We start from the raw sequence: 11,082 nt of genomic DNA, 5'->3' as shown, positions 1-11,082 counted from the left end.
GATCTCCCAAACTGCTGCATTTCTGTCCCTGCTGCTGCCTGTTGACATCCTCTGCTCTGCTCTGACCACGGAACACCCGCAGACAGGCAGTAGCCTGGTGGTCTCTGCTTTGCCCATACCAAGACAGGTCAGAGCCATTAAGGGGATGATCCTGGGGCCGAGTTAGTGCTGGTGCTCACCTCCTCCAGACTGGTCCTGGTCCGGAGCCCAGCCAGCAGTGTAGATACACCTGCTCTAACCACTGCTTCACGCTGACGAGCCTGAGGTGGCCGCAGCAGAGAGACCTTTGACTCACAAGGGATCTGTACCAACTTGCTTAATGACAGCTGTGGAACGTTTTAGGACTGCCAACACTCCTCAGACCCCTGCCAGCTTACCAGCTACTGAGTGTCCTCTCCTGGCCTGGCCATTCTGTCACCCAGAGGGTCTGGCCTGGTCTCTGTGTGACGCTGGGATTAGCCTGAGCCAGGGGCTGATCAAGCTGGCAGGACAGATACGCTGCACATCCCTCTAGACTAATCCAAATCATGTGTCTGATTAAAGGCACTTGAAATGCCACCAGAACAGAAGTCCCTGCCCACCCTTCCTGCTGAAAGAGAGCCTTTGGAGATTTTTGTGCTCTGTCTTTCCCTGCTGAATGGGCACAGCTGGTGATTTAAGAGGTTTATGCTCCTCTGGTTGTAGATTCCATAGCTCTTCCCTTGGATGAGAGCTGCTCTCCTTTGGGAGGGAGCGTGGGCTGGTTTTATCCACCAGGCCACACAATATCTGAAGCACATCCTGAACTTTCCCTTGACAGGACACTCTTGGTCAGTGAAGGGGTGGGTCTGGTGCATGGTCTGAGCTTTGATCACTTGTGTACTGCCTTGCTTCACAGGCTCTAAACAGATTCAAAAGCACTTAGAATGAGATCTGTGGTGATGAATGTGGGCACCTGTCTAGGATGTGCCTCTGGAGAATAACTTTACACCTCTTGCTGTCACTCACTCATTCAGACCCTGCCTTGCCTGAGATCCTGTGCCCTTTAGAGTGACATTTATTGTGGCATCTTCTCTGAGAAATGTTCCGTCCTGTTGTCCTTTGTCCTTCCTAATCTGTGGTAGCCTGTAGTGTTTTCACTGATTTAAAGGCAAAATTTAATCAGAATGTTGTCACGGTTTTTGGTTGGTTGTTGTTCCTTAGTTTGTGGGATTTTTTGTTGGGTTTGGGGTTTTTTTTGGAACTTTGGTGGTTAAATCTGGGCTGTTCAGCCATTTCCCCTTGCTGGTGAACTTCAGCTGAATTTCTCCACTTGGCATTACCTGTTGCTGTGTGGCTCCACAAGTGCTTTGACTGCTCCTCAGCATCTGTAAGCATCATCCACAGGTTTTCCACCTTGCAAGGCTACCTCACCATCATCTCTACTCTTAAAATATGACCCAGCATGTGTTTGAAACTAATAAAGGCCAGCGGACACCACTGCATCCGCTAATCTGTTCTTCTGTGTAATTTCTAGCATAGCATAGAGAGTTTTCATCCTTTTTCTCCTGAACTGAATTCCAAACCTTGGATCTGACCTGGGTGTTGAGTTAGCACGTGCGGTAGGAAGGAGTGAGGAAAGGCACAGCTCCCACAGCCCCTGCACTGGGCAAGTGTGGGAGGAAAGCTGTAGGCCTGAAGCCAAGCTGTTGAGATAACAAATGAGGCAAGGCTGAGTGACCACTCTTCCCCAGGGACTGTGTCCAGAGGCAATATTCATTGACAGCCTTGGCCTGATTGTCCCTGGGTCGTCTATGCTGCTGTTAAATCTGCAGCTGAGTTATAAGCAGAGGCAAGAGTATTTTAATGGCATTGTAGAGACTTGTGCCTTTAAGGAGACCACTACAAATAATTTTTGTAGGTAGCACATGACCTGGGGGAAGAGTAAGCAGTGTTCTGAACTACTATTGAAGCAGGAGACCTTGACTGGAATTCTTGGCAGAGCCTGTCAGTGCAAGATCAGCTCCTTTCTAGCTGGGACATGAATTAGATGAGGGAGATGCAGGCACCAACTTCCCTTGCCCTGGTGGAGTTATTTGCCTCTGGCAGAGCCAAGAGAAGGAGTAATTTTTGCCCCATGGCAGGGGTTCCCCAGAAAGCAGTTTGATGGTGGGATTCTCTTGCAGTTTAACTTTCCTTGGGGTTGTTCTTAGAGTTTGGTTTTCTCAGTGGGTGTGATTTTCTGACTGATACAGGCAGCAGGGCTACAGAGGACATACTAAATCAAAATCACAGAAATATGGATTCACAGAATCAGAGTTACTTCTTTACTTTAGCCTCAGGAAACATTTCTGGTAGAAAATGGAAAATTTAGAGGGAGTAGATGGCAAAATGTGGGTAAGTGTCCAAATCCAGCTGTTTCTGTGTTGCTGGTACTGGTATCTGCTGGGTCAGGATGTCCCAGAAGTTGAAGTGACATGTGAATTGTAGCATGTAACAATGCATATATAGACTCAGAGAATGAGTTGGGTTAGGGTAGAAGGGACCCTAAAGATCACCTAGTTCCAACCTGCCTGCCAGGTATGGGGACACCTTCCACTAGTCTAGGTTGCTCCAAGCCCAATCCAAACTGGCCTGGAGCCCTTCCAGGGAGGGGGCAGCCACAGCTTATCTGGGTAACCTATGTCAGTCAGTACCTCACCACCCTCACAGGGAAGAATTTTTTCCTAAACCTACTCTTTTTTAGTTTGAAGACAACTTTTCATTTTTTCTTTTGCTTCCTCTGGTCTCTGATGGCACAGAAGTGTTCCCAAAAAGCCGGTGCTAACCCTTTCAGGCCAGTGTAACCTTTACTTAATTGCACGACTGACACAACCTCATGTAGCTCTTGAGATACAGAGTGAGATAAGGCCCCTGCCTAGGGGAGCTCGCTCTCATTAACAGTGATGGATGATGGCATTGACTCCTGGGATTAAGATCACAGGCTGATAAGGTAGAAGAGAAGTGCTGTGGGGAGTGCATTGTTCATATCAGCTCTCACCTCATGCGGGTTGGAGCAAACAATAGATAACTTACATTCCTCAATACTCCCAGCTCACAACCGTGTGTGCACGTGGGCTGTTGGCTCCCTGGCAGCAGCTTGCTGGAAGCCCTGTGTTCTTGTCCAGGCAGGATTGGAAAGGGAAGCTTCACCAGAGGAGGGAAGACGCTTGACACAGAGGTGGCAAAATGAGGGAAGCTGAGGAAGCGTGGTGGGAAAGTGGGGTGAAGGAGAGGGTGCAGCCTGGGGCTGGAGGTGATGCTGCAGTGTCAGGGAACAGCAGAGCCTGGGAGCTGAGGGCAGGATGGACCCTTGCAGGAGGATGCTTCAGAGAATATCTTGAGCTGGGAGGGACCCACCAGGATCATTGAGTCCAGCCCTGCACAGACACCCCAGAAATCCCCTCTGTGCATCCCTGGCAGCGCTGTCCAAATGCTCCTGGAGCTCTGGCAGCCTCGGGGCTGTGCCCATTCCCTGGGGAGCCTGGGCAGTGCCCAGCACCCTCTGGGGGAAGAACCTTTCCCTGACATCCAACCTAAACCTTGCTGGCACAGCTCCAACTGTTCCCTGGGTCCTGTCCCTGCTCACAGAGAGCAGAGATCAGTGCCTGCCATTTCCATATAGGGATTTCTCTGCTCTCTGGTCCTGAGCCCCCTTTATGGATTGTGACTTTTGTGAAGAGACTGCCTTAAAGCACAGCAGGATGGAGCCAAGGCACCAGTGCGATGAAATTTTGTCACGCTGCAGGGTAGATAAAATACTGGTAGTCTGAAGCTGGGGTCAGGCAAAGCAGGTGGTGAAGGGACTGTGCTGGTTAGGAGTGGACATGATGGATGGAAAGAGCAGTTAATGTCACTTCTTGGCAGACAGGGCAGGCAGGTTTCTCACAACGCTCTGCTTCTCATGTGACATCCTCAGAGACCTTGGTGCAGTTAACCAGAGAGGCTCTGCAGTCCCTGGAGGAAAACTCTTCCTGGGGTTTCCACAATCCAGTGGGTTGGGTGTGGGCTTACCCTGGGGAGCTGGAAAATCCCTCTGCCGTGTTGCAGTATGTCCTTAAGCATGCAAACAGTTAAAAACATGCGAACCTGGATTGCCCATGTTGTATTTCCCATGTTGTATTTCCCACCACATGAGACGGGAAAGGAGGTTTCTCTTTCCATTGGGGAGCTGGGTGACTAAGGCCATCCACAGGCAGGCTTTTAAGGAGTAGAATGCAGGTCATGGCATCATAGAATAGTTTGGGTTGGAAAGAACCTTTAAAGCTCATCCAGTCCCACACCCTGCCATGGGCAAAGACACCTTCCACTGTCCCAGGCTGCTCCAAGCCCTGTCCAACCTGGCCTTGGACACTGCCAGGGTTGGGGCAGACACAGCTTCTCTGGGCAACCCATGCCAGTATGGGTCATAGAGAGAAATTTTGATTAAGCCCATGTTGATGAAACAGAGCCAAGTTCTTGTAAAAAAAGGGCATTGCTTTGTAACAGATAATCATACTGTGGAAAGATTAGCCCATGATTTAGCAAGGAGAGGAAGAACAGACATGTACATCCTCTGAGGTGCAATCATTCATTTGTCTGTCAGGTTCAGTTATTTTGAATAGTCAGGGCTTTTGCCCTTTTTTCTCTGAGTATATAAACAATTCTGAGTTATCTTTTGAATGCTTTTGGATAAGTTCCCAGGAGAACTTAAATCTTGGATGGATTTGTAACATGCCTGTAGGCAGCTGTCTTCTCCTGTACTCAGGTTTGTGGTTACCCCTCCTGTGACCAGTGGAAAATTTGGTTATGTGTACATGGGGAGCACAGGAGCAGCCCCACATGTCTGAGGTCAGACTCTTTGGGTGCTTTTTTTTTTTGTTGCTTCCTCACAGCTTCATCTAAAAGCACACATTTCTGCAAGACTTACAAATAACCATCCCTCTTTGGAAGGAAAATGGAACAAAGGAATGGGCAAAAATTGCTGGCACGATTATCATCATCACAAATGGGGCTTCTGTTGCTTCCTTAGGTTTATTACCTAAACCTTGCATACAAGTTAGGAGGCTCCTCTGGGACAAGCATTGTTGTATGGACAATGTGACTCTCCTGCACGGAGTTCTTGTGGACATTCCTCCTCAGCTATTTGGGCTTCAAAATTCCCTGGCCTGCCGCATGCTCTAGCTTGAAGGGTGGCACTGGTTTTGCCTGGATGGTGTATGTGAGCCTGGTGGATTCCCTGCAGAATTCCCACCCTGGGAGGCAGTGACGTGCTTGCAGCTGAGATTTCCAGCACTGTGAAGGACCTGATGGATGGTTTGATTTGCTGTGAAGGACCATCCCACAAAGTATCAGTAGAGTTTAGGCTGCAGCTGTGCAGATTGCATCCCTCGTGTGTAATTCCTCCTTTGACACTTGCTGATGCTGAAGATGAGAGACAACTCCCGCTTTCAGGAGGTTTGAGTCGGGGGGAAAATGTTCTTCTGGAATTTTCACTGAAGTCAAAATATAAAACAATGAACACTTCTGTAATAAAGAAAAAAGCCTTTGATACTCAGTGGGGAAAGCTTGGATGTCTCAGTCTCACTCAGCCTGTGTCTCTTGCACGTTAGATGTAACTCATTTCTGTGACACCTCCCTCGCTGCTTCTCAGCACATCTGCCAACACCTCAGGGACAAGCACAGATCTCCTTTTCTGCTCTGTTCCTGCTATTCTGCTCTTATTCCCCAGCAGGGCTTTCAGTTCACAATGTAAAATCATAGAATCATTAAGGCTGGAAAAGAACTCTGAGATCATAGAGTTCAACCCTTAACCTGAATTAGCACTGAATTCACCTCTAAACCATGTCCCCGAGTGCCACATGCCTTTTGAACACTTCCAGCGATGGAGAGTCCACCACTGCCCTGAGCAGCCTGTTCCAGTGCCCTACCGTCCTTTCTGTGAAGAAAATTTTCACAGTATGCAGGCTAAACCTCCCCTGGCACAACCTGAGGCCATGTCAAACATCTCTCATTTGGTTTATTAGGGGCATTTGCCCTTTCAAAACTATTCTATTTCCTCTCTCTAGCTTGAATCAGCATTCACTTTTGTCTGAGTAAAATAAAAAACTGTAACATGTCAAATTCATCTCAAAGTTGTACCTCTGCAACTCATGTTTTGGCTATGTGTAATCTTCTGCTCTCTTATTTAAATCCTGCTATGTTTTGGTCTTTTGTTACACTTCTGTGTGGATCCTTTCTTTCTTGAACCCATTTTTGGGGTATTCTCCAGTTAAATGAGTGTAATCTGAAAGTGTCTTCTGAATCATGAGATTGAAATGTATGAGATGACATGTAATCTGCCCTTTCTGAATGCCTCAGTGATACTTTTGTTGATTTCCCAGATCTTTGGGGAATGCTGATCCTGCACCTGGATGGAGCAAGTTGCTGGTGCTGTGGAGCCTTTTGACAGGATACATGTTTTTCATCATTCTCCTTCCCACAGAAATGTAATTCTGTGCCTTTAAGTATTTCAGGAGAGAAAGGAATGGTATGTACTTTCCAACAAGATGCTGAGGGCAGCAGGGGTGGAGTGAACTCCAGTGAGGGTCCTGCTCGTGGATGCCTGTGGAGGGACAATGCTGTGGTAGGGACGTGGGTGCAAGGAGTCACTGAATAAGCTCTGGTAGGAACTGGAGGGTGTTGTGGTTAAAGAATGCAAAGGATTAGCGAGTTTGAAGTGTTTAGTGGTTCTGGAGAAGATAGAATGTTTTCCCAGAGGGCTTGGTGGCCATGTCCATCACCAGCAATGCACTGCAAGCAAACCAGGATTGGGGAAATGGAAAAGGGAATGATGGCTCAAAGAACCATTCATGATGCGATAGCCAAAAAGAGGAGGTATTTCTTGGGGCAAAGAACAGAAATTCAATATCCCCCAGGGGGTTTGTTTGTTCTGTGGATAGAACTTTGGTTTATTCATGTAGCAAGCTTGCTCACTGCTCAAAGTGCCTGGCAGAAAAGCTACACAGAGGTGCCTCTTGTTGCTAAGCCACCACCACAGGACACCTGCTGGTGAGTGGGATTTCTCCCTGTGGGGAGGGAGAGTTTGTGTTTTAAGGTATTTTTTGTGTGGGCAGGGCTGAGCCATCCACACAGTTTGGATAAAGGTGAGCTGAAGATAAGTGAGGTGTTGGGTTATGCTGAAGTGAATCAGAGGGGTGTGCCAGTGGAGTTATCCTCCTGGGTTCTCATATCCAAGCTGCTGCTTTTTGCACAGGGAGGGGCTGTATCTTCCTCTGGCTGAGAGGAAAGCCAGGACATTTCAGACAGTGGGATGTGGCCAAGCGTCCTGCATTTGCTTCCACTTGCTGTAGGTGTTCTCTGTCATGTGAGTAGAGGAAAGCAACAAAGAGCAAAGGGAAGATGTGGATGACCTGGGAATGTGTAGTGAAAAATATATCACAATTCCAGATACAGGAAGTGTTCTTATTTTCTTGTTCTGCAGACAAAAGAGGGTTTGTGGGGAGACAGATGTAACACCAGCCACTACTTTTGTGGTCTCTTTGCCGTTACTAACAAAACCTCATCTGTCCTTTTTACCCACACAGAAGGTGATCAACATCAGGATGTCTAATGAGGTGAATAACCGGTTCATGAGGGCTGCCAGATGAGATGAAAGCATTTCTGTACACCAGCAGTGAAGATGCCTTGCACAGATACCTCTTGGCTGCTTGCTGAGAGCCCTGTTTTGGTTTTAGCATCTCAACACAAACAAATCCATCCCAGAATGGTTTGGGTTGGATTAGATCTTAAAGTTCATCTTGTTCAACCCCATGCTACGGGCAGGGACACCTTCCACAAGACCAGATTGCTCCAAGCCCCCTCCAACCTGGCCTTGGACACTGCCAGGGATCCAGGGGCAGCCACAGCTGCTCTGGGCACCCTGTGCCAGGGCCTGCCCACCCTCACAGACAGCAATTCCTTCCCAATATCCCATCCAGCCCTGCCCTCTGGCACTGGGAAGCCATTCCCTGTGTCCTGTCCCTCCATGCCTTGTCCCCAGTCCCTCTGCAGCTCTCCTGGAGCCCCTTTAGGCCCTGCCAGGGGCTCTGAGCTCTCCCTGGAGCCTTCTCTTGTGCAGCTGAACACCCCCAGCTGTCCCAGGCTGGCTGCAGAGCAGAGGGGCTCCAGCCCTGGAGCATCTCGGTGGCCTCCTCTGGACCTGCACTTTCCTACAGAGTGTCTCACCCTCCCCCATCAAAACTATACACTACAATGAGTTTTGTAGCTGCTTCATGACTGGGGCACCAGGACTGTTTGCTGGAAAATTCCACTTGAAAAAATTCTTTCTTTTCCTTCCCAGGAAAGGAAAAGGGGCACACTTTTCCTAGAATTATTTCTCTAAGTGTTCTAATTAGCAAATATGATCCTTAACCTCCCACTGATCTCAGCCTTATCCGATTAAACTGATGACCAATCCAAGAATGTTTAATTTAAAGTGAAGGGATTTGTAGTTAGTCAGTTTCCTAAGCCCATGGCTCCTGTCCATTTTCTTCTAATCTATATATTTTCATGAGAGGCAAAAGGGAAAAAAATACAGAATTCCTAAAAAAGCGTTTGCAGTTGAACTCCCATTTATGCATCTGTGCATATGTAGTTTTATTTTACTCAAAAAATTACTGTTGATGACGTCACTGGTCCTAAAAGTAGAAGCAATTGCTCCAGTATTCCAAGTCCAGCTGAGCTGTATTTTCCCTCATAGGTGCTTCTGTTTGCTGACAGGATTGATTTTGTTGCTACCTTCTAAGAGTTTGAATTTGTTGTGGGAAATCCTCATGCCAATGATCTTACAGGTATATTCCAACCTAAATGGTGAGCGCTATGAAACTGAGGGTTTTTTTTTTTTTTTTTTATTTTGCTTTGAGGAAACAGCCTCAAGATATACCAGGGGAGCTTTAAGTTGGATATTAAGGGAAAATTTCTTCACTCAAAGGGCTGTCCAGCCCTGGCACAGCTGCCCAGGGCAGTGTTGGAGTTCCCGTCCCCGGAGGGATTTAAAAGCCGTGTGGATGCGGCACCTGGGGACATGGGGCAGTGGTGGCCTTGGCAGTGCTGGGGGGAACCTGATGATATTTTCAAAGCTAAACCATTCTGTGATTTTATTCTATGATTCTGCTATGCACTAGAGTGCAATAGCAAGTCTAGGAGGTCTCAACCTCAAGGTAACTAATTTAACCTTCACAGCCCCTTTGCAAGTAAAGCACCTCTGGGGACTTAAAATGGTCCTTCTGACCCACATCCCTGAAATATTAAGGCTTCCAACTCCTGTTTAAACAGTTTCTGTTTCAATACATGTGAACTTAATTGCCATGGTCTATCTGTGCCTCTTGAGAACAAGGAGAGTGAGGGCCTTAAGTCACTGAGGTGTATTTGCTTTGAGTTATACTGTTTCCTCATCTCATTCCAAATCTGGAAAAAGCTCAACTGCTGGTAACAAACTAGGTCTTACCACCTGAAGGCAGTTTTCCATGTCAAGACAAAGAGAAAGCCTCAGAAAGGTGTTAACTTGTGCCTAACAATTCACTTGTCACGGAGTCCTTGCACTCTGAGGGAGAGGGAAAGAATTAAGCAATAATCAAGCAATAATCTTTTCAATGCACAGCTCTGCTTCCTCATGGGTAGCATCTTTCTTAGCAGGTGAAGTATTCGCAACTATGGCCAAATTCTGTGTTAATTCCTTCACACTAAGTGTCAAGATCCAAAAGATTAGATAATTATCAACAGCAGCATTCTTTATACAGTTTATATTTTGTGTGGAACATGGTAAAACCAAACAGAACTTGCAGCAGTCCTGGAGGATCAGATAAAGGACATTGCATTGTTGCATTTCCTCATATTTGAGCTCTTGACATGAAACTGGGCTCTTGGGGAGAATTATGCACATCAGACACCATCAACAAGAGTGGTTCAGGAAGTGGCAGTTGGGCAGTTCGTTTGAATTAGACTTTTGGATAAAATGTGACTCCAAGCAGATGTTTCCAGGTGGTTAGGGCTTGGTTTTGTTTTGTTTTTTTTTTTTCTTAAATTTTACTTTTTATTTATTTTTTTGTTTATTTTTTTAATGAATTTTTTCTTGTGAATTATTTTTAATAGTATTTGCTTATTTTATATATACAAATATGTATTTCTTGTCAGAATTTTAAGCACAGTGACATCTCTTTGCTGGCACTGGGAAGGAGGTAGTCCAGGAAAATACCCCAAGATTTCTGCCCAGCGTAAGTGTTTCTTATGAGTCTGGCATCACATGTGTATCAGAAACAGGAGTGAAAAAAGAGTGCTTGAAAAAAAAATAGGTGATCTGAATAGCATTTATTTGATGTAAAGACAAAAAAAAAAAAAAAAGAGAAAGGTTTCAGTAATGAGATAAATTAGTTCTGTTAGCAAAGACAGTGTTTTGAACGATAATGGGAAAAAGCATAATATGCGTGTTCTGACTGACTTACATGTCAAATCTCCAAATAGCTGTTAACATGGGAAGAATAAATTCTCCAGATAGTGTAAAATGTAGAATTAATTCTGAACGATGTGCAAAATCTTTCTAAATGGCTGGGACATGGCCTTAATCTTTGGTTGTTTTTCAGTTCTGTGCATATGATTTCTTTATGGTACTGCCAAAATGTCCCTGTTGCTCAGCAACAGCAGGCTGGAATACCACCAGTCAGAGGAAATCTGCTGATTTACACTGGACATAAATTATGTTCTCTTATTCGGGTGCACATTTTGACATGAGTGAAAGCGGCCTTTGTAGATTTGCCTCTCCGGGCATGGTCCTGGGTGGGAGATCTCAGTTCAGACATTAAAATACCCTTTTACATTATGTTTTGGTAAAGCATAGAAACAGAGAATGGTTTGGGTTGTGCTGGACACCTAAAGGTCATCAGTCCAACACCCTACAATGAGCAGGGACATCTTCCACTACACCAAGTGGCTCAGAGACCTGTCCAACTGGACCCTGACTTTTTCCAGGGATGGAGCATCCATCATATCTCTGGGAAACCTGTGCCAGTGCCTCACCACCCTACCCATAAAAAGTTTCTTCTTTTTATCTGGTCAGAATTGATCCTCTTT

Source organism: Corvus cornix, chromosome Z, assembly GCF_000738735.6.
Source record: "Corvus cornix cornix isolate S_Up_H32 chromosome Z, ASM73873v5, whole genome shotgun sequence".
Lineage (NCBI taxonomy): Eukaryota > Metazoa > Chordata > Aves > Passeriformes > Corvidae > Corvus > Corvus cornix.
The sequence above is the reverse complement of the archived record's forward strand: the minus strand, read 5'-3'. Positions refer to the sequence as shown.